The 22,768-nt window shown below is 41.3% G+C and overlaps 1 protein-coding gene across 1 annotated transcript in view; it reads left to right on the top strand.

Moving 5' to 3' along the window:
* Window positions 1-1,510: 1,510 nt before the first annotated feature.
* HSF2 (heat shock transcription factor 2) overlaps window positions 1,511-22,768 on the top strand; it is a 45,386-nt gene continuing 24,128 nt past the window's right edge. The window contains exons 1-2 of the mRNA XM_064447380.1: window positions 1,511-1,608; window positions 4,687-4,811. The gene's annotated coding sequence lies outside the window, so the exon portion shown is untranslated. The remainder of the gene's footprint in view (window positions 1,609-4,686; window positions 4,812-22,768) is intronic.

The following is a 22,768-nucleotide window of genomic DNA, read 5'->3' as shown; positions in this document are numbered from 1 at the left end:
TTATATATTATGTATACATTATGTAGCTCCACTACGTGGCAGGACGCTGATGGGTGACGCCGCTAGGTCTGCCAGCCCACTGCTGGCTGCAACACAGGCTGGAAGAAGACCAGGTGATTCCCCAACCCCCAAACTCTCTGACACCAAAGTGGCTTGGCTTGCTGGCCCTTGCTGGTCCCCAGCAGGGGCTTGGCCCCAGGGGTGAAGGCAGAGGCTTTCCAGCAGGCTGAGGGCCCTCCTGACTCCCACAGACCCCAGGCCACCCCACAGCCACGTGTCCCCACTGGGGATAGAGCAGGGCTTGGCCATGGCCTGCCTTGAGCTTCCCTGTGTCAGTCATCCTCCAGGGTTTTCCTGCATTATTCTTTTCCCATCAAGTGATGGCTTATGGCTAGATGCTGAGGTGGTACGGAGCCACCCGAGCCGCACGCATGGGCAGACAGAAATGGGGTAAACTGACCACCAGGCTGGGAGCCACTCGCCACAGGGGGCACATGGAAAGATGACAGTAACAATTAAAATAAATGGCTAGTTGGGATGGTTAAGAGTAGGGGCTTCCTAGAATCATAGAATCATTAAGGTTGGAAAAAACCTCTAGTATCATCAAGTCCAGCCATCAACCCAACACTTCCATGTCTCCTAAACCATGTCCCAAAGTGCTGTGGCTACACATTTTTTGAACACCTCCGGGGATGGTGACTCCCACCACTTCCCTGGGCAGCCTGTTCCAATGCCTGACAACCCTTTTGGTGAAGAAGTTTTTCCCAATATCCAATCTAAACCTCCCCTGACGCAGCTTGAGGCCACTTCATCTTGTTCTATCACTAATAACCTGAGAGAAGAGACGAACACCGACCTCGCTACAACCTCCTTTCAGGTAGTTGTAGAGAGCGATAAGGTCTCCCCTCAGCCTCGTCTTCTCCAGACTAAACAACCCCAGTTCCCTCAGCCACTCCTCATAAGATCTGCTCTCCAGACCTTTCATCAGCTTCATTGTCCTTCTCTGGACACGCTCCAGCACCTCAATGTCCTTCTTGTAGTGAGGGGCCCAAAACCAAACACAAGATTCGAGGTGTGGCCTCACCAGTGCCCAGTACAGGGGGAGGATCATTGCCTGGCTCCCGCTGGCCACACTATTCCTGATACAAGCCAGGATGCTGTTGGCTTTCTTGGCCAGCTGGGCACACTGCTGGCTCATGTTCAGCTGGCTGTTAACCAGCACCCCTAGGTCCTTTTCTGCCAGGCAGTTCTCCAGCCACTCCTCCCCAAGCATATAGCGTTGCATGGGGTTGTTGTGACCAAACTGCAGGACTTAGTACTTGGCCTCTTTAAATGGGAAACGAAGGAAACGGCAGCACACAGCGACGAGCAGGCGGCCAAGAGGAAACAACGAAGGTGTGCCCCACTCCCTACCCACCGGCGCTTCTCCGCCATCTTAGTTAAGGGCAGCCCTCCCCCTCGGGAATGAACCCAGAGCCCCGTGTCACGAGACGTCCGCCCCGGCCCAATATGTCTGCCGCCGCCTTCCGCTTCTGTTGTTTCGTGGGGCGGGAAGGAGCGTCGTCGAGCTGTCGGCGCTCTACTCTGCTGCTGGACCTGGCGTCGATGGTGCGGGAGGCCGCCGGGGTGCGGTCAGGCGGGGCGGCCTGAGGCGGGGCCGGAGGCGGCGGCGGTGTTGGGGCGGGTGTTCCCCGCTCCTCGGCGGGCTGTGGGCACGGGGGGGCCGGGGGCGCTCACCGAGCCAGCGGCTACAGCGCCAGGGGGTGGATCGCGGCGGGGGCGCCGGCCTCGGCCCGGGGGCTCCTCTCCTCACCCCCCCGCCGCCTCTTCCCGCCCCGTGAGGCGAGGCCTCGGTAACGGAGCCTTCCTCTGCCTTGTGCCTGTAGACGGCTCGTGGCTGAGGCGGGAGCGGCCCCAGGTGGCCCTGACCGAGCTGGTGCAGCCGGCGGAGCTCCGCAGTGGTCTGGGTACATACGCCGCAGGGCCTGGCATTAATCCTTGCCAGCCCGCTGTGAGGGCTGGCTGTAGTTTACAACTGGGACGTGTCTTCCCAAATCAAGAAATCAACCATTTTTGAGTAGCAGGCTGTGCAAGAATAGCACAGTATTTAATAATGGCCGTGTTCAGGTAATGCTGTGTTCCTATATCTCAGGATAAACGTGTCTGTATGTTCCTGTGTGTCAGGATAAATGAATACAGCATCCCAGAGAGTAGTTAAAGTGTCCCTGGCAATGACCCAGTGGTGCTGACAGAAGCTGACAAAAACAGCCTTGGGAAAGATGTACGTTGTCTTCTCTTGTCGATTTTATTCTCTTTCTGGAAGAGCATTAAATTAACATAGAAGTGAGACAGTCTGTTTTTGAGGCTGCTGCTTACCTTTAGGTGAAGTGTCAGTTTAAGTAATAATGCCACATTGATTCTTTAAAAAAAACACAACATTTTCTAATGCCTTAAATACCAAAGGGCTCTACATGATCTTGTGTGATTTCTTTAGGTGGAAAGATGGAAATGAGGTGATTTGGTTGGTTGCAGCTCTGTCTTGACAAATCAGCTGTAATACAGACATCTGGGTTTAAGTACTATGGATGAAATGCAGCAGTTGGTACTCTTTTTTTTTATATAGAACTTTGTCTTTCTCAATCTGGTATATATTTTTTCCCCCACAACTTTCTTAGAGTCAACAGTATTAAACACTTCTGTGGCCAATCAGTTCTGCTGGCTGGCATATCTGTAAAGGTGCTGTGCCTTTACAATGTCTATACAATATGTCTGTGTGTCTTCACTCCTGTGACACCTGAAGAGGGATAGAGACCTCCAAATCTTATAAAATTTAGTACCCTCATGGAAGAGAAAGTCACTTTACTTACACCACATGAGGAAGGAATTCAGCAGCTTAACTGTTGCAAGAGGCAGTAGTCCGTTGGGTGGTCACTTGGAGCACGCTGGTCAGACTTCCAGTGTCTCAGTGCCTTCAGGTCAGGTGCAGCACATCTTGCCTGTAACCCAGGTGGAGAGATAAGGGGGGGCTGGGAGAGGCATTTTGGCAAAGTGAGGTGGACAGTGGACGACTAGGAAGCTGCAGGGGAGCTCCTTATAAGAAGCCTCATAAAGAAAACCATGGGTTCTGTTTGATCTGTTGAATGTGCGGGTGTGGGTTGACTCACTTGAGGTACGATGAAGAGGCTTTGCGTGTTTGTGAGGCGCAGTTCTTTTGGCAGCACGTATGACTTGAACAGTGTCATAGAAAGGAGAGCCTCAGCTGAGGGTCCTCTTGGGAAGGACTGTAGCCTTCATGAGAGGATGTGGGAGTTTTATTGACATCAAGCCAGGTTTGTGTTATGTTTACGTTGTTGAGTGATAAACTGACAGTCCTGGCTGAAAATAACTTCTTAATCAATGCCTGGCAGGAATGTGACAACTGCACCAGTAAATAATCTCACTGAGGTTTATCACCGTTTTGTTAATTAAATACAGTACATTGGGTTTGTGCATTTATTATTTTAGGGTAGTATTGAATTTATGGCTCACTGAGCAAGACTTTGCACAGAGGACTTGCTGCTCATGCTCCAAGAAACTTGATAACTGCTTGTGAGAGCTTTTTATGGTGCTTTAGGTGTCAAGGTTTGAGACTTTGATTCTTCTCTGTATATTAAAAAAATAATACCTGCCAAATATAAGAGTTTCCTATCCAGATGTCCTTGAGGCAGAATGAGTGAGGAGTGTATTTCTCTACATATGGCTAGATTGTGTGGGGTTTATTTGATGATGTAACTTTCAGAATTGGCCCTTTGAACTCCAAAGTCAGGCTGGCTAACTATTTCTGTTAGGATGTTAGTTAAAAAACAAGGGCCAGTCTTCTTTGTCTTTATAGACTCTTGTATGCTGGAGGGGAAGAGTCAAAAGTATGTAGACTTTTTTATAATTATTATTTTTAAGAGGCTGTTTAGTTTTGAACTGCTGATGAAGGCTTCTCTGACGACATATTTCATGGATGCTGCCATAGAGTTACTCTGATTCCAGAAACCATGCTGTGTGATGGCAGAAGTATTGTGTAGGTTTGAATAACAGTTTTCCATTAAAATAAGTGAAATCAGGAATTTAAATTCTGAAAGTGTTGCAAAAAATAATTTGTCATTCATTACTAAAATGCTAGGGTTGTGAAATCCTAAGTCAGTAAAAGCTGTTCAGCTTTTAAAATGTTAATTTTGTGTCTTATTCTGTAAATGAAACTTACTTGGGCCCCTCAGTGTGTCTTTTAAATAATAAGTCTGTTAAAAGTTAGTGGTGTTTACAAGCTCTTGTCTGATGTGGTGTTGTGGTAGTTTCAGTGCAGTATGTAATACACAGCTAATACATCAAGTATAGAATATTGTGATCTGTAACAGATCCATTGGATAAATGTGAATCCTTTCTTTGAAGTGAGATGGAGACATTGCCTAGAATATCCTTTTTGTATTGACATATCTGTGAACCTTTATCACTCCTTTCTCCTTCATGGGTGTATTTTTTCTTCATTTGTAGTTTTGGGGTTGTGGGGTGTGTGGGGTGGTGTTTTCTTGGTTTTTCATTTTTTGGGGGGTCTTTGGTTGTGTTTTGGTTTTGTTTTGTTTCTTTTAACAGTGTCTCCCAAACGAGCTTCAGGGACCGGAGTTAACTTTTTTATTATTTCCCTATTTGTGATGACAGAATCAGTTAAAGCTTCATCTCCTAACCTCTTAAGAACCTGCTCGGCTCTTCCTAGTGACAGAACCAGCCCCTGAGAGTGCTCTGACCTGCAGCCAGTTGCTGTTAATGAGCTGAGAAGTGGCCAGGTGAGTGGCAAGTGAAGTGACTTGATATATGTTTTCTTGACCCTGCACTGCCTTCCAGGGTCTGCCAGCTGTGCAGGGAAGTGGGTTAGGGAGCTGATCCAGGCTAATTATCACTCTTCGGCTGGGCTGTCTTTTTTGAGTTAAATATTCTGCTGTGAGAATACGCTTAAAAAGACAAAACAATAAAATAGGTTAGTGATGGTAGTAAGTATGTCTGTGAAGGTTTAAAATGATTGAACTGAATTACAAAATCTGAAGTTCCTACAAAGGACTTAACCAATAGGCCTACTGACTTGATTTGTTCTTGAAGTGCATCCATCATACTATTGGTTGCATTACTGATTAAGCTTAAAAAACAGATCCTCAGTTTTATGCAATCCCTCCACTTTTTGTACATAACAGTTCCTAGAACAGTCTTAAGACTAACAGGATGCCCTAGTATTTATTGTCTGACTCCCTTGCATGGGAAGGAACATAGCCAAAGCACTCAGTGCTTCTACACCACTATTCTCAATTGGAGCACAGAATCAAAGTGGAAGTAATAACCTAGAACTGGAGTATAATGTCAAGACGACTGAAAGCACAGCCGCGTAATTTAAAATCACATTCCAAAGGCAAGAATTAGTTTGCTTTTGTCTTTTGAGAAATTATGACCTGCCTGCCCCAAAAGAAATTTTTCATGAGAAAGGGTTGCCTGTAGTATCTTTGTAACTGTAAGCCAAGGGGTAGGACTGAAAAACTGAATGCAATTCCATGGAAAGACTGTTGGATTGAATGGTGATTGATACTTTTTTTTTTTTAAAGAAACTAAAATGTACAAGCCTAAACCTGGTCTTGTGACTCAAAAGACTGAAAACAGAGTATGTTTATTAAAACAGATCTCAAATAAAAGCTCAAGTTGTTGGATTAGCGGTGTGCCATTCTGGGCATTTGTTCATACTGGATCAGCAGTTCCACTGGCAGGAAGAGCAACATGTTGTTCGGAAAGCTGCGCTAAGCTTTCTGACAAGTGCAGAACAAGAATGAAAATACATAATTAGCTCAGTTTTGTAAATTACTTAGCATCATTTAAAATTATATATTACTTTGGTATTTCAAACAATTTCTGTTAATGAAAACTTACTAAAAATCTGTCCTCTCTACCCTGTCTTCCATATGTTAGCCTTCACCTAGCTACTTCCTCTGCTCTCCTCTGTTCCTTTGAGGAGTTGTTGTTTTGTTTTTCTTTCCTGGGTAAAGATTAAGCTCACGCATGCTGAAATTTGGGATTTTGGAATTTGTGAAAGTCTGTCGCCATAGCTCTAAAAATACATTGGGTCGTCGTAGTTGCAGTTCTGTCAGATTTGCTGTAGTTGTATTAGATCTGCTTTCTTGTCTTGTCCAATGTAGTATCTCAGAGCACAGCAGCAGGGGTCAATTAGAGGCAAAGCCAGCATTAATCCTTTTAGCTTCAAAGCCTAGTCCTTAAAGCATACATACCCTTGGTACTTGCTTTGGTCTTAAGGCTTGAGTTGTGAAACTGTCAATCAATCAGGTGGTTGTTCCTCTTTCTGCAGAAAAACACAGCATTTCCTAACTTACAGTACACAATATCTACTGTCCAATTTATTCATGCATTGTAAGTCACTTTGCAGCTGAGATCTGTCTTATCAGTTCTCTGAATTTATTTTTATCTTGTGTTTTTTTATCCTGTTGTTCCCCTTTCAAAAGCCTAACTCGATCATTTTATGATCATTCACTGGAGTTTCCTTCCACTTCAGTCTTCCTAGCTAGTTCCTTATTGTTGGTTAGAGTGAAATTTAGAAGCATCTCATAAATACGTAAGCAGCAAGACAACCCAGCAAAACTGTTTTACTAACTTTTTTTATAGATGGATTCCAAGAACCCACCGTCAATCCTTCTGTTTTCATTTTGCACAAATTGTCTGAATAATCAGTCTGTCACATCCTAGTGAAAGAAACCTGTTCCAAATATTGTGACAAGTTTCATAAATATTTTTAATTATCCTAAGACAGCAACAAATATTTAGTCTTTGGGTAGGGTTTTTTGTGCTCAACTACTACTGCTGTTAATTCTTACATTCACGTTAGCTTAACAGGAAAAAAATTTATCTGTTATGCTTGGTAATTCAGTGGCAGCCACCAGGAACAGCTATAAAAAGTTTAAGATAAACTGAAAATAAAATTTCATACTCACTGAAAAATAAGATTTTGGGGGAGGAAAAAGAATGTATGTGGATGTTTACATTACCTAATATAAGCTCTTCAGATTTTGGCAGAGTATAATTGTCATATATTCCTCTTTCAATTCCTATGTTAACTTTCTCTTACTGTTTTCTGCCACCAAATAATACTCTGAAAGTTTTCTCTGCCATGAACTGCTGTCCTTTTCAGTTCCTCGGTTGTAGGTTTGGGGTTTTTTGGCTGGGGAAAGGGTGTGCAGGGGAGTTGTTTTTTTCTAAGGATTGAATGATTTAGTCTTAGGCTGAAGAACTTCTATGTATTAACAACATTGTGTTTATAGTAGTTTTTCAATTGGTATCAAGATGTGTAGTGCAGTTTACTTGAACTGAGCATCTGGGAAGTATCTGCTTACAGAAGCTGAGCATATAGCCCTGAGGCTTTATGGGGGCATGTTTTTGTGGGGTTGGGGGGAGCGGAAGCGTTTGCTTTTTTCATTCTGGGGTTTTGTCCAAACCTGGAAGCATCAGTTATTTAAACTTCAGGCTATTTGTAAAGGGCCTTCTAATTCTGAATATCTCCTTCCCCTTCTCTCCCTATGTCCCAGTCCCATTTTGGGGAAAAACATCAGTCTGTCTGTTGTTTTCACAGAAGGGCATAAGAACTTTGGCCACATCCATGTCCAGTTTTGGCAGCTGAACATACTGTTGTCCTTGCCAATGCAAGTCTTAACTGTTTTGTTTTGCCTTTTTATTTGGACACAGAAAGATGCCACTTAACTCAAACTTTGTTTTTCATTTCAAATGGATTTCATAAAGTTATGCAATATGAGTTGGTGTTGTGGTTTAACCCCAGCTGGCAATGGAGCACTACCCAGCCACTAGTTCATTTCCCCCCTGGTTGGATTGGGGAGAGAATCAGAAGGGTAAAAATGTGAAAATCCATGGGTTGAGATAAAAACAGTATAATAATTGAAATAAAATAGTAATAATAATGATAAAAGAATATGCAAAGCAAGCGACACATGATGCACCTGCTCACCACCCACCAACTGATGCCCAGCCAGTTCCCAGGCAGCAGCCCCCTGGCCAGCTTTCCCCTATTTTATATGCTGAGCATGACATCACACGGTGTGGGATAGCCCTTTGGTCAGTTTGGGTCAGCTGTCCTGGCTGTGCCCCCTCCTGGCTTTTTGCGCACCCCCAGCCCTCTCAGTCGGTAGAGCATGAGAAGCTGAAAGGTCCTTGATGAGTGTAAGCACTACCTAGCAACAAATAAAACATCAGTGTGTTACCAACATTATTCTCATACTAAATCCAAAACACAGCACTATGCCAGCTACGAGGGGAAAAACTATCCCAGCCAAAACCAGGACAGCTGAGCTACACCAAGCAATAACAATATGGTTCTGGCAAACACCAACATCCCTTTTTCAAAAAAGGATAGAAAAAGTTGCTCTCAAAGGTAAAAAGGAAAGTAACTAACTTCAGTTTATGTTTCCAGGTAATAATATCCTGACTTTGTTTGTTGGCTTTAAATATTATACTTCTACTTAGTTTTAGGATATCTCACAAATCACAGATATGGATGCATTCCAGTCTTGGACTCTAGGTTAGTCATACTCACCTTGTAAGGTATGAGAGGCCTTTATCAAATGCTGCTGGACAGCATCAGTTAGCGTGGCTACTATTAAGTCGGTCTGGTTGCAGACCAGAATACAGCTACGGCTTCTGTAGTCCTCAGTATTTGTACTGTGGTTCAAGAAAATTTTCCATAGTGAGTGACCTAATATGATATCTTCAGTTAAAATGTCAAAAGGCTTAAAGGCACAAACAGTTCAGTCTCAGAAGGCAGAACTGTGCACGATCCTGAAATGCTAGCAATTCTTGCAAATCTAACATCTGTGCCTTAAAGAGCTGTATAAACAGCACACTCATTCTGGAATGTTAATGTCCCATTTTGGTTAATGTGAATGTTAGAAGTACGCCAGCTTGCTTGTTCTGGTTCTTCAACTTCATTTTCCTTCTCCTGTTCTGTCACCTGACACTAAGGTGACAGACAGGTTTGTTTAGGGATCCTTGGCAGAATGACGGCGGCACTACAATTAAAGCTTTATTTTCTTAACAGGATGTTGTGGTTAGTATAGCACAGAATTATGATTAGAATGGCACAGTATTTCTACAGGCAGAATCAATGTAGTACAATTTATAAGTAGCTTAATAAGGCTACTTAAAGCTTTATATATTTTATATAATAACATGATATTAATATACTATTATAATAATATTAATGTTATAGTCTAAATTATTCTATATTTTAATATATAAGCACAACTTAACTTTATAATTTCTCATCACCTGGACCCTCTGCAGGTTGGGTGAAATCGTAATACGTGGCTTGCTGTATCAATAGAACAATCATAATCTAGACTCAAAAATCGTATAAGAGCATACGAGTCGCTCCCTCAGTCCTGGGAGGAAGCCAACGACAGTGGAGGCATCCCTGGTCACCGAGGGGTCACGGCCTCACTGTCCCGCAGCAGCCCAGGTCCAAGTTCCCCACTTAGGACTTGGAACTGCTGGATTTTACAGACCGTGCTCTGTGTGCTGTCACACTTCTCTGTTCTGTGCCGGGGTCATCAACAGCACCTGGCTGGCCGGGTGCCTGGGACCTTCAAGGCCAGCAAGGAAGGGAGATATTGGCCTGGAGCCCCGGAGCCTTGAGGGTGGTAGGAAGGGAAAGAAGAAATCGGTTTGGTTTGTCCCCTTGGTTCACAGGACCTTCAGGGCCTGATAATGCAGGAAAGGGAATGAATACGTGAGCTGCTCTGTCACCGAGAATGGTGCCTGCCTCATGAAACAGTGTTAGTTACGCTAACCATGTTACCAGGGGTCAGGAGCACAGGGTACTGGTTACATATACATGTGACATACTTCTTTCCTCTTCATAAACTTTTTGAGAATGTGAAGGGAATGCTAAATAAAAGAACTTAAGGAGTTGTTCTGTCTTTCTCACGGCTTTTTTTCAGCATTCTATTTTGGTTGTTTCAGGGACCTTTACCTTTAGGAAATTGGTAAGCATGATCCAGAGGAGGTCAACAAGGTGTTAGCAGCTGTTCATCAGGTTCAAGGAAAACAGCATGTAATGGATTCCACACCTCAGTCATTAAAACAGTGTGTCAAATCCTCCTAAAGCTGGAAGGTGTCAAGACTCTGAGCGTGTGGATTCTTTCTTGGTTTGTGGGTGGAAGGCTTTTTGTTTTCTTCTATGTACCACCTTCCTCCACAGTCAAAATCCTTCTTTGTTTGGGTAGTGTTGGGAAACAGGCATCCCAGTTTTACTCTTGACTGCAGAAAACTATTCCATTATTAAATTGTATATCTGTAACTTGCTACAGGAGCCTGCTTAGTGGGATTGAACTGATCTGATATTGAAATGTGGCAGCCAACAGCCTGCTATGTACTGCATTTTGTAGGCTGGGCCACTGCATCTGTGTTAGTTGAACATAGTTCACATATGTTGAACCACATTCACAAATAATGTCTTTAGGATCCCAGTACTTGCCAAATTAATAATAATTTTCTTGTGTTCATATCACTAGTGTGTTAGTGTCTAGCTGGAAGAGTTCCACAGATTACTTTCTGTAAAGGCAGCTAGGCAACTGTCCAGCAGGGTAGATAATTGAAGAAATAAGCTACCTGCTAAACTGAGGAACTCTAGTTTCAAAAATAGATCTCTTGAATTCACCTTCTTCTAGTATGGGGTACACTTCCTTTTGGATGTGCGTGGCTTCCTGAATCTGGAGTCATTAGCTGAGACATCATCTTTTTAGATGCCTGAAGGTGGCTGGAATGTAGTATGCCTGGAGTGCCTTATGCTTGTTGGAGAGTTACTCAGTTATGTCTGATGTGGAACTGCATTATGAGAACGCATTTCTTAAGCAGAGGTTTAAATCCTGTATTGTAAAAGAAAGTTGGGGAACTTAAATTGCCTAATATGTTCTTGTGCAACTTGAGGCTTTTCTGAGAAGAACTCTTGGCAGTGAAAGCCAAGGAGCCAGCTGAATACTGGTACCTCACTGAGACCTTTTTAGGGCTTTTGAGTACCTCCTTGAAGAGTTGACCTTTAAAGCTAATTCAGGAGGTTGTCAAGGTGACTAACGTGGACTTGCATAATCTCTGCTTCTCCAGGTACAGTACCATGTCTCTTCTGTTCAGGATGGATTGTTAGCTAACTTTCTTCCCCATGTTGCTTCTTTTTTTCCAAGAGAAATGGCTTCTGTAATACAGGAACTTTTAATAAATACCACTGTGATAATTAAGTTCTTCCCTGTTCTCAGGGATTGAATTTCCTCCTGCTGTCTTTTTCCATAGTGTTGCGTTACAGACTTAAAATAAGTAGAGTGCTGCTCCCTCAACCTAGGGAGCTCCCTGAATGTCCTGTCTTGCTGTATATGAGGGCTTTTTGCTTGTTTGGCATAGCTTTTTTTTTTTTTCTTTTGTTGCTCATGACATTTTGACAAGGTGCTGTTTTGAGAGATTATATATTATGATGGTACATGACTCTTGTTAAACCAGTATCCTGTTTTTTCACCATCCTCTCTTTGCAGAGACTGCATGTGGTATAATAATATATATCAGATGAGGCTTGTGGAGGGAGGTAATTATCTTTTATTAGAATGGCTTATAATGGGAGAAGGTGCCAGACAAGCTTTTGGTCACACGGTGACCTCAAAGGGCTTGTGTGCCCAGACGCACATCAGGTCTTTTTTTTTCCAGCTATATTAGTTAGTCTAATAAAAGGCATTACCTCTTCAGAGAAACACTGCCTTACTGCAGGCTTGGTGATCTAAGGATGCAACAACATGGCAACCATTACTGAGGCTGACCAACATGCTCTTCTGTGTACTATTTCCAGTTCCCTCCTCTCTTGTTTGCCATACGCACTTTTTTTTTTCAGGTCTAGGGTTTTTATAATCAAGATATGATGAAATCCTCTTTAATCAGTGTGATCTCTTCTTTAAGTAAGTTGTGAAACAAAATTAATTTATCTAAATTGAAATTGAAAAGTTCACTTTGCAATGAAATCAACATCACTTCAGTGCATGTGTTTAATAAATGAGACCCAGGTTTGTAATTCTGGGAACCTAAAGGTCATTCGTGTTTCATGTATAAGCACATGGAATTTAACACTGTCATGTTTTTTGCTTTAAACTTATTTGTGTTATGAGCAATGCAATGCTTCATGGGATGACATTTTTGTTGCCTTTCAGTTACTAAATGAAGGATACTAGAAACTTTTTTACGGTGCCTACTTCACACAGGATGTATTTTCTGCTTGAGATGGTGACTAAACTCAAAAGCGATTTAACCAATAAGGTGTTAGGATGTGTCAGTAATTCACTTGTCCTGTGTTATCTCCATAGATCTCTGTTTTCATGTAAACAGGTTTTACTTCATGATGAAGAAAGCATTAATTGATTATTTTGAGGAGGTTAGCATTACTTAGAAAATCGTAGTTTCCCCTCCCATTCTGCCACTGTTGGACTTTTTTAAGATCTACTGCAAAATTTCTCTTGAATTTTTTTTTGGGGGGGGGGACGGGGGATGAAGGACGGATGGACGATGGGGACAGGAGATGGACGACGGACCCCTTTGAAAGGAAGTTATTGATGTTAAACAGAAGCAAATGAGGTATCGACAGTCTGAGGCAGTGAGTAACCATAGTGGCTGAGTGATGCTAAAACATAAAACTTCAGATAGTTTAAAATTGTGTGATTATGTCCAACTACTTATATACCTCTGACACTGAGGAGTATACTAGTGTCCACCTGTAGCTGTCAGCTGTATGGACTTCTAAGACCATATTCTGGTTTAAATAAATAAGAATATCTAGCAGTGGTTTATATTACTACTCTTTAGAATCCCTTACTTATACCTGGTTGTTCTGAGATATTTCAGGTGGGATATTTAATGCCTTTCCTCCTCCCATAAGAAAGTGTGTGTGTGTCTGTATCGGTAGTATCAATATGACATATCTGTCTGGACAGCTACCATGATCAAGGTGATGCAGCCAGCAAAGCTCCTTTGCTGGGTATTTGCTGTGGTGGTTCTTATACTGCTAACTATCGCTGTAGTACATCTGTTCTATCAGCAATAGAAAGTTTTGTGCTTGCAATGTAATGGCTAATGGTTTCCCAGTATGTAAGATTATTTTTTTTTATTCCGATCTATTTAGTTACTTTTTTTAAGAGCGGAAAACGTAGCCATAGTGCCCCAACATGTATATATGTTCATAAACTTGTGCATTTACTTTTCTAGCAAAACGTACAAACACTCCCCAGTCTTCTAATGATTAGCTGAAGAAGCCAGATTTCAACGTGCTTTCAATGTTACTGAAACCATGAAACTTTTAGTAATTAATAAAAGAATGGGGAAGTATTTGATATCCCTCTAGCTGTAGCCTTCACCAAATACAATAGGCTTTTATAGTGGTTCTTGAAGATGATACATTGAATGAATTTTGGTCAGTTACCAGTAGATCGATCATCCTTACCTTCACTGGATGTCAGTACTCTGACTCTTCCTTCACTTCACAATGTCTTCAGGGTATTTTTTGTTTTGGAAGTTAGAGCACCCTTAATCTTAGGAAAGAGGAATTTAATATAATTAATGCCACATCATGGTTCTGATATTTTTGTCTGATTACAAACAATAATTCTGGTGTGTTGCTTGTCTTGATCATGAACGAACATCTAGAGTTAGGCTGATGTAGGAAGGATTATTTTTTTTCATAGAACTATTGAGTGGCAAGTAGCCTGTTTTCTAGTTCGTGCTTCCTCCCTCCCTGAATGTTGCATTACAGCGTTACAGTCAAACTCTAGGCCTGCCACAAAAGCAGTCAGTGAAACAGATGGTAAAACTTAACTTTCTGAAAACAGCTGACCCAGGTGTTTTTCTGCATTGATCTGTGTCATTAAAGCGGTATCTCCTATAGGTTTATCTTATACTTTTTGCCTCTCTTTGTCAGATCCAGTCTGGGGAAACGTTTCATCTGCTGGTATCAAAGTAATCTAAATGTGAGAGTAGTGTTTTTTATTCCCTTTGCAAAATACAACATGAGAAGATAAGCAATTACTTAAAAGGCCTTTTCTTTGGTTACAAGTCATGGATTTGCTCCATAGCTATTTGAGTGATTCAGGTTTTATATTCCTGTACAAGTGCTTGTGAATGAGGGAAACCTTTTTCACAACTTTAACGTAGTAAACTTTGTAGGGTTTGTAGCCTATGTCTAAATCTGTTTTAAGCATCTTTCTGAATGGAACTCCTAGAAAACTTGTGATGGATAAGGACGTACACATAGCACTTGTAACACTAGCAGATTTAGGTTTGCTTTTACCAGCTGTCTTTTGCAGGTCCCTTAAAAGTGCTTCATGATCCACACACATGAGACATTGGCTGAAAACAACTGGTCTCAAACTCCCATAAAATTTCTCATGTATGGTTTTTTTTTTTTTCCCTGTGTTCTTAGCCAGTAACTGTTTTGCCACAAACCCCAAGAACTTACAGCTCTTTAGAGTAACTGGTGGTGTTCAGCACGTATTTGCTTTGTCATAGCTGGAGCTACACTTGAATTTACAGTTTATGCGTAGCTGTTACAATGAGCAAAGTAGTTAACTAGTGTAAGGTCAGTACTACTCAGCATTTCCTAAGGGTGTAGAGAAGGAGTTCCCTTACAGAATCTTCATCTTCCCCTAACGTCTAATTCTCGCTACTTTTTTAGCTTAGTAATTATCATCATCACTTTTTGTGGTCTTAATAGAACACTGATGCAGATAATTGGCAATAATATTAACACACACATTGTAAAAACTCAATGTGATATGTAAATAATTTTAGATGAAAGCAGTAAGGAATGTGTATAGCCAAAAAGTATGGAGTAACTTTTGGGGCCTCACTGTAAGAGTGCTCTTGCCCTGTTCTGTGTAGTACCATTGTAGTTTTTGGGTAGTCTTAATTTTGTGTGGTTTTTTTAATTAAAAAAAAAATATTAACTGGATCAGTTCTAATGTGTTCTGATGTATATTTTTCAGGGTGAAATATCTGATTGAAAAAGCATATTTTTAATGACATTCTGAAATTACACCTTACATGACAGTAATTCTTATTACCTACATGTGATCATTCTAAATTGCTGTTCTTGAGAATATGTTTATTTCTAAGCATTGAAGTTAATATCATGCAGCGTTGAAATGGCATTTGTTCAGTCTTGAGAAAAAGAACCTCAAAGTGGTAGAAAAATATTTTAGTAGTCACGCTGTGCTGTTAGCACAGTAACCTCAGTATGTGGAAATTGATGAGTTAGCTTTTTTTATTACTCATTTGGAAAATATTAATTTTGTGAAAGATAAACTACATTAAGTATTGCTATACTACTTAATGCTTTACCTGAAATATTGAGAAAGAATGTTGTGTAACTTGAGTTTAATCTTTTTACATGCTAGCTGAATGGAGATGACATTTAGCAAGAAAGGATAAATGTACTTAAATGAAAACACCTTTTTATATCTTTTTATTATTATTACTATTATTATTTTCATATTCTTGGGATTGTTACCTGGGATCATTCAGTTCCTTACTGAATTTTAAAGTGCCAGTGTTTTTTCTGGATTAGTTTGAAAAGCTACATTTATTGAAAACTCATGGTGCAATTAAAGTATTAATTGAAACAGAGTTTGGAACCTTCAGAGATGAGAAGGTTTTGAGGGACTATGTAAAAATAGCGTGCCTTGCTGAAAGAGTGGAAGAATAATTTGGTGGCCTTGCAGCCGTAATCTTCAGAAGACCACATTCCTTTCCATGACGGATATTAAGCTGTTGCTGCTCAAGTTATTTGGATAATGAGGTTGATAGTCTGCTTACAAAGGTTACCCTAAAAACACTATACAACTAAGAGGACAAAAATAGTTAAATGTAGCGATTATGATCAAAGTGTCATGGAAAAATAACTTCTGTCTTGAAAAGGAATTTTGATAAATTCAATGTATCAGATTTCTGAATTTGAAAATACAGTATGAAGAACCCTATTCTTGATCCTTGATGGTGTTCAACAAATGTGTTATCAACGACTGAAGTTGAAAGCCCTCATATACTGTGTAATACCTACACTTAAGTGAGCAAACTACTGGAGATCCATCTGCTCTGTTGTCCCTTTAGCAATGCTGAAGCAAGGGCATCTTAGAGGCTAATCAGTATTGTCATAAGGTATTCTCATTTCCCTGTTTGTGCCCGTAACAGTCTCATCGTCACATTCTCTGAATAACCTAAACCTAACTTGGATAACTCCTTGTGTCACAAATTAAATAGGACCATATAACTTGAATTTTATTTTTATACTGAATATTTAATTCTTTCAAAGAAAATGGTAGCTTGATACAGGGCAAAGTTGTTTTTGCCTACAAGCAATCCCTGAGCTGTCTTGTTGGTTGTTTTTTTTTCTTTCTTTCTTTCACAGTTTAGAAAATCAGTGTAATGGGACAGGAAGCAAAAACAAAGTTCAAGGTGGAACTGGTGGCCTCAATCAATGAAGAACTGGAGCAGACACGTCTTGGGTGTAGGAAGGGATGGCTGAAGAGTAAGAGCAGTGCATTTAATTTTAAGGGGAAGACACACCAGAATTCTTAGGTGATCCAAACAGGGGAAAAGACTGATCTTGGAGCTGAGCATTGCTGGTCTCAGTGTAACAACAAAGGGACAGCTTTGCTGTAAGCAAGTCGAACTAATATCCTTCTTCCTTGTCTCCTGTTTGCCGTAAGCAGTGGCTGAAGTTGTTCTGGTTCATGGCAGTTGGTTCAGGATGTTCCAGCTTGTGGCCATAGCTGGTTTGTGTTAGCTGTTTGGAACTAAAAATAGGTAAAGTAACAGGAGAAAAGAAGACTATTATGTGGGGCAGGAGTGTATGTTCGGAAGGATTAGTGGGCATTCCATACATTTGAATGTGGGAAAAGAAGAATGAGATGGCTCGAAAGTTTGTCATCCCACTTCCCTGGCTGGCCTAGTCATGGGTTGAGAAGAAGAGATGGAGCTTCTAAAAGCTTTGTTCAGGTACAGGGGGGCTGGGAGCAGTCCCTTATGTTGACGGGAACAAGGGTGAGAAAAGGGATCCTTTTTCTGTCTCTGTGGAGACTTCTTCCTTATAAGCCTCCTGATTCTCAGGGTATTGTTCCCTTTCACTTGGAAGGTTATGAGTTGAAAAGTGAGTCTTGGGGGCTTTTGTTTGTTTGGGTTTTCTGTTTGTTTTGGGAGTGGAGCTACAGCAGAAGCAGGCAGTGGTGAGGGGAAAGCCTTCAGGGGATGTAAGCTATTGTGGTCCAACAAGCAGCTCCAAATGAGCTGCAACATGCACTTCTCTTTTAGTTCTTGCTATTGAATGTGAATGGAGTTCTGCCATGTACAAAAGCAAAGGCTTCAGAATGACAGCATGGGTTCAGTGTTAGCCTGAGGTGGGAATATTGGTTTTGTTTTGGCTCCCTTTCTCATGAGAGTGCAAATGCCAATTCTTAGGGCAACTCTTCTGTTGCATTAAGAACAAATGTTCTAGTTATATTTTGAAAGGGAATTTAAGTAGTATTCAGCATGTGGGTATACCAGAATAAACATGCATTGTGGACTCTGAAACTTCCATCTCAGATACCAATGAAATATACCTTCTGGAACAAAACAAAGACATGTGAAGTCATTGTTTGCTGCTTTGAATCAACTGTAGTTCTTTCAGACAGTCCAGTAATACCTGAGACTATGCTGATGTCAGATTACTTCACAGGCTCAATTGCAGAACAGTAATTTACTGAAGCTTTTTACTATGGATTAAGCCTATTGCGTTTCCCTCCATGTTTTCTGATGGGCTGGAGTCAGAGCTTTTGAGCAAAGGTGTCCTGTTCTGATTCCACGCTTCAGCTACTTTGCTACAAACCAAAAGACAAAATAAGTCAACAGGAAGACTTCTGTTGTGTTTTGACACCAAGAGAACAGAACAAAAACTTAAGAAAACATAGCGATTACCATGTGTGTACTCCTGTAGTTGGAGCTGGTTACCCTAACAGTATGAGTGAGCACTTCAGCAAGATTGAGTTTGAGAAGCTTGCCACTAGTCGTGAAGAATTTGTGTAGCTAACTGACCACATCTCTGCTGCAGGGTATTTGAAGTTAACACAATTTTGTGTTATGTGAAAATGAAATTAAGATTTGCACAAGGATGTGGTGTCAGTAGAGTTTTTTTCACCCAGTTCCATGCTACAGTCAGCAGACCTTCTCTATTGTGTGGCAGTTTGAAGTGTTTCTGTTGCTTAAAAGAGTTACTTCTCCTAAGCCTCCTTAGGCTTCTCCCCAGTTGCAAGATCATGAACTGACGCATTCTAAGGAATAAGCAGTCCTGGTTGCTATCTTCAGTTTAAAGTTATGGAAAACAATTACTTGTTTGTTGACTATTCACCATGCACACACACAGAGGCACCCATGTTCTTGCATCCGAGCTGCCTGTGGCTTCCAAAAATGCTGAAAATTAACATTACTTGAGTTGAAATTATGTGGGTTTGTGATAACGAAGAATTTTACTTACAAGAAAATACTTTGCTTTAGTAAAGACCTCCCTTTTTTTACTTCTTTGCTCATACAGCTTGGGAGAGAATGTGCATCTGCATACTAGTACTAATGCAGAGGTTAAAAGAGAACTCACTCTGTAGAAAGATACTACAACTGAGGTGCAAGACAGGTCAGTCATTTTAGAAAAAATAGTCACGGGCTGTGTACAAACTAAACTTTGCTACATTGGTTGTATTTGAACTCCTGTCTGTCATGATTAGTAACTTTGTTAACAAGGAAAACTCTTTAACTAGTAAGTTATCCTAAGGTTTGTGTAAAACAAAAGAAACTAAATTGTTAGGAAAAACTCATGTTTATTTTATGCAGTGAAGTATGTGGCTGACTTAAGTCACCTTTGGTTTTTTTAGTAGGTCTGAACTTTTGCCATCATTAGCTTTTATTGGAACACTTCTAAATAACGCTATTTGCTGTTGCACAGCATATGGTGTGTTAATGCTTTCTTTTTATTTTTAGTATGCCAGAACTGTGTGTTCCTCCCTACAGCATGAGCTGGCTTTCCTTGCTCACATTCCTAGCAGTCCATCTGCCTATAAATGTTTTTAGAGTGCATCAAATGATGACGCTAACATACTGATGTGTTAAGTCATTAACAACAAAAATCAAACATAACAGTTTGTGGTATACTTGGCCCAAACACATTCCACCACCACCCCAAAATCAAGTAGCATCTGCTTTTAACCAAAATTTTATTTGGAAGCTTTTCATCTAAAATCAGTGTTTGTCACGTGTTGAGAGCATCTTTGGGAGTAAATCTGAAATTTTCTCTTGTAGAATGCTTAGTGTAAAACAAGTTCTATCAGACTTGCGGAGAATCTGAGTGCTTTTTTCCAAGTCATTGTGAAATGAAGGAGCCTAAAAGAGGACACGTGCCTGTTAGAAACTCTTCAACTAGGAAGTTGTATTTTCTTGGAGGTGGGCGATTTTCATTGGATAATCTTCATCAAAAACAAAACTATTATTTTGGAATATTGTGGTATAAACCACCGTATATTTGCAAAGCAGCAGAGGTTGCTACCTCTTCTTGCTTTACCTCAGTGGTTATTGATCTAAAAATACTAAACTACAGTTGTCTGTAGTTCACAAGTTGAGTTGCTCGCAGTGGGCTCCTCAGGATCATTGAGCGTACTTCAGGAGTAATAGCTGCTCTGGCAGAGCCTTGAACTTCAACGGCTTTTAAGCAAAAGTTCCAGATCTTGTGATCCCACAGTTGGAAAAAGTGAAAACACTTGGTAGGACTAGATATAATGGTTCTTTCCATTTTTACCAGTGCTCTGACAGCTTTCCCTAGGAAGATTTCTATTCAAAAAAGAGATAAGATAGGGAACACAACTGGCCAGCCCCTGACTCCTACCATCTGCAGTATAAATCCTTAGGTTTAAGAGTTCATCCTTTGCTCATTTATGCAGCAACAATCAATTTTATTCTTTGTTTAAAAAAAAAAATCCTTTGTTGTCAGTATATGGCGTGCTTCATTCAGTAACACTGCAGTTAAATTAGTGTTGTCTGCCAACGCCTATGTATAACTTTAAAAAAACCTTGAGTACACAGTTGATTCATAGCAGTATCTCTACTCTTTACAAGTTCCAGATCGGTATCTAAACAGTAGAGCAGCATACACCCACAGTCTTGTATGGAGTAATACTTTTGTATTTAATATCAGCACTTTCTAACACGGTTCATCTTTCCCCAGGGTAGAAGAGGTTTTGAGGTGAGAATTCTGTGCTGTGTTTGAGTCAGTATAGACAGCTTTCTACTAGTAAATGGGCATATTGTCCTCATCAGCATCTGCTCAGTGATGAGCACAAACCTAGGTTCCATCAAGAAAGAAGAAATAGGCAGAGCTGATGCTGCTTCATCTGGATCAGCAAGGCAGATTCAGTGCTCAAATGAGCATCACACCTAGGTTTGGATTGTCTTTGGCAGAATGCTTGGGAAAGTAAGTCTTAAATACCTGTGCATAACACGCTGCTTCTAGCGTGGCAGTATCCAAAATTTGGTAGGTTAACCTAACTTTTTTGTAAAAGCATATCTGGTCTACCCCCCTTTATATTAATTCCCTCTATAATGCAACCTTTTCGTCAAACCCTTGTGCTAGTGAATAAGTATAGCAGCATCTAGCTTATGTGAGTTATCTCAAATCGGTATTTAAAGGGTTTGGCTCTGATTAAATTCCACTGATTCTATACTTTAGGTAGTAGGGTGACTCAGAATGCCTTCGTTGCATGCCTTTAACCACCCCAGCTGTCCAGTCAGCAATGATGAGTCAGAAGCTGGAGTCCTACACCTAGCACTCACTAAATCTGGAAGGCTCAACTGTTAGCATAACTGATTTGGCACCTTGGGGCAGGACGTGGACTGGTGCATTACTGGGGTGACAGCAGCCTTTCTGGAGTGCTGCTGCATCTTTCAGAGAAGAGAGGAAGGTCTTTCAATCCTTTGTTTGACTCTACATTGACAGTGCAAACAGTATTCTCCAGAAGAACTGAGTTGACTGTGGGCTGACAGTAGAAACAGTGTCCTTGGGAACTTCTCAGGCTGGTGGTATGTGTTGAACGCTGTACAGAAACAGTAGGTCTGGTATTTGGGGGAACTTGCAGCATGTCCATGATACAGAAGGTTCTGCAGTCCCCTGAGCCTGAGAGAAAGCAGGTGGCTGGCCCAGTCACAAAGGTCTCCATTAAGACTTAGGCATCCCTGCTGTTCAGGGGAGATACATATATACGGCGTACATGCACACTGAGTTCATGTGTTCAGTCCTGATGTATCCACACCTGTGTCACCTGACACTAAGGGGACAGACAGGTTCCTTTAGGCATCGTTGGCAGAATGACGACGACGCTAAGCTGGAGTTACAATTAAAGCTTTATTTTCCTAAAGTGATCTTGTGATAAGTATAGCACAGAATTTATTATTAGAATGGCACAGTATTTCTACAGGCAGAATCAATGTAGTACAATTTATAAGTAGCGTAATAAAGCACTTGTAACACAGCTTAACTTTATAATTTCTCATCACCTGGACCCTCTGCAGGTTGGGTGAAATCGTAATACATGGCTTGCTGTATCAATAGAACAATCATAATCTAGACTCAAAAATCGTATAAGAGCATACGAGTCGCTCCCTCAGTCCTGGGAGGAAGCCAACGACAGTGGAGGCATCCCTGGTCACCGAGGGGTCACGGCCTCACTGTCCCGCAGCAGCCCAGGTCCAAGTTCCCCACTTAGGACTTGGAACTGCTGGATTTTACAGACCGTGCTCTGTGTGCTGTCACACTTCCCTGTTCTGTGCCGGGGTCATCAACAGCACCTGGCTGGCCGGGTGCCTGGGACCTTCAAGGCCAGCAAGGAAGGGAGATATTGGCCTGGAGCCCCGGAGCCTTGAGGGTGGTAGGAAGGGAAAGAAGAAATCGGTTTGGTTTGTCCCCTTGGTTCACAGGACCTTCAGGGCCTGATAATGCAGGAAAGGGAATGAATACGTGAGCTGCTCTGTCACCGAGAATGGTGCCTGCCTCATGAAACAGTGTTAGTTACGCTAACCATGTTACCAGGGGTCAGGAGCACAGGGTACTGGTCACAACCCTGATGCTGGTTTTGGTAGCGCTGTCCTATGCATATTAAGTAGAAACACCCCTCCTCAAAATGAGGGTAAAAAAAAAAAATACTTCACAAAGTCATTCTGTGCTTACTGTGGTTAGAGCCTGTGTGTCAGAGTTGTGGCCTTCCCTGCCTTTGAACCTTTGAAAGGAGAGCTCTGCACATTGTGGTCACCTGGCAACTGACGCACACAACGTGAGAGTGATTTTTTTCAAGTTACATCATCTTGATTTAGCCATAGTTACAAACTGCTGTTGGGTTATAGATGGGTTTTTTCCCCTTTTTCCAGAGAAATTTCACAGTTTTAACAGGAATTTTTTGTAAATTTTAAATTAAGTATCAATAGACTTGTAATTTTAGGTCTATAGGCATAGAGAAACATTGTTATCCTGCTTGCATGTTTGAGTACATGTGTGTTTTGATTTTGCTTTTAGAATAGTGTTAAAGCTATGACACAAACAATGCTTTCATATTACTTCTACGCTGTCCTACGGGCTTCAGTAGGAATGCATACAGGAAACAGG

Source organism: Phalacrocorax carbo, chromosome 3 (genome assembly GCF_963921805.1).
Source record: "Phalacrocorax carbo chromosome 3, bPhaCar2.1, whole genome shotgun sequence".
In the NCBI taxonomy this organism is placed as follows: Eukaryota; Metazoa; Chordata; class Aves; order Suliformes; family Phalacrocoracidae; genus Phalacrocorax; species Phalacrocorax carbo.
This window is presented reverse-complemented; position numbering and strand designations above follow the sequence as displayed.